Below are 1176 nucleotides of genomic sequence, written 5' to 3'. Positions count from 1 at the left end.
CAGTAATGGCCGAGAGGTCTTTAATAAAGTTTACTGAATTTCATTATCAGAACTGTTAGTTTTTAATAAAAATGTTTCATTGAATTTTTCTGAAATATTTGCGAAATAATTATAAAACGTAATCACAATGGAGATTTTCAAATACATTTCAACAAAATTTCATTATATTTTCAGTAAAATTTGTTTGGGTGTTTTCACACTGCACTAGGAAATCGTAATTTCTCTTTTTCGTTTATTAATGTTTTCACAGATTATATAATATATATTTACTGTAAACTGTGACAATCACACATTAACCGTGTAAGCTTAATGTGAAAGAGAAATGAATCGGAGAAATAACTTGTTAGTCAAGTTTCTATCTGAGTTTGTATTCTTAATTTGATACATAGATTCTTGCCGAAATTGGTGGTACAATATTGTCTCTGTAACTTTTGGTTCACTAGCCTAACTTATTAAAAGTCTAGAATATAATACTGTACATATATGTATATGCTTAACCGGTTGAGTGCTGAAGGTGACCGTAAAAATCGCGAAAAGTGTTAAGCGGCGCGCTGCTTCTGTTTCACATCGGAAAATGCCATGAGTGTCATAAGTAAAAATAAAATTTGCTGTACATCGTTTAATCTGTTTTTAATACATGGAAAGAAAACACTTCGCTTAATTCTGAGAATCATAGTAGAAGTTGAGCTCATTATCAGCTTGCCGCAGCGCTTGTTTGCACTTTTCGATGTAAAACCGCGAGCAGTGTGATCGCGCTGCGCTCAAACGGTTAATAATACATAGATGCTCTAGCAACTTGAAGGAATTAATTTCAATGGTTTTTTAAAAATTCTACTTATACAAGTGTATCTAATTGCATACGTGTTATATAAGATTATTCTATATAGTTTCCGTAACGTATAATTACTAGAGCTCGGAATACCCGGATAAATGGGTACCCGCCTGCCCAGCCGTTGCCTGTTGTATACGGTAGGGTGGAGCGATTTTGTGTAGAGAAAAGAAAAATTTTTAATTTTACAACGCCCGTAGGTGGAAGCGATGCGATTTGTTTAAAAATAAAAATTTGACAAGTTTTGACTCGATCGGAGCTCATCTTCTGCCTCCAACTTCAGTTTGAAAATTTGATTATAGTAGTAAAATCATAAAAATTAAAAAAGACGCAATTAAAAATTTCAA

The sequence above is a fragment of the Vollenhovia emeryi genome, unplaced genomic scaffold, assembly GCF_000949405.1.
Source record: "Vollenhovia emeryi isolate VEMERY1.0 unplaced genomic scaffold, V.emery_V1.0 DF939318.1, whole genome shotgun sequence".
Taxonomy (NCBI): Eukaryota; Metazoa; Arthropoda; class Insecta; order Hymenoptera; family Formicidae; genus Vollenhovia; species Vollenhovia emeryi.
This window is presented reverse-complemented; position numbering follows the sequence as displayed.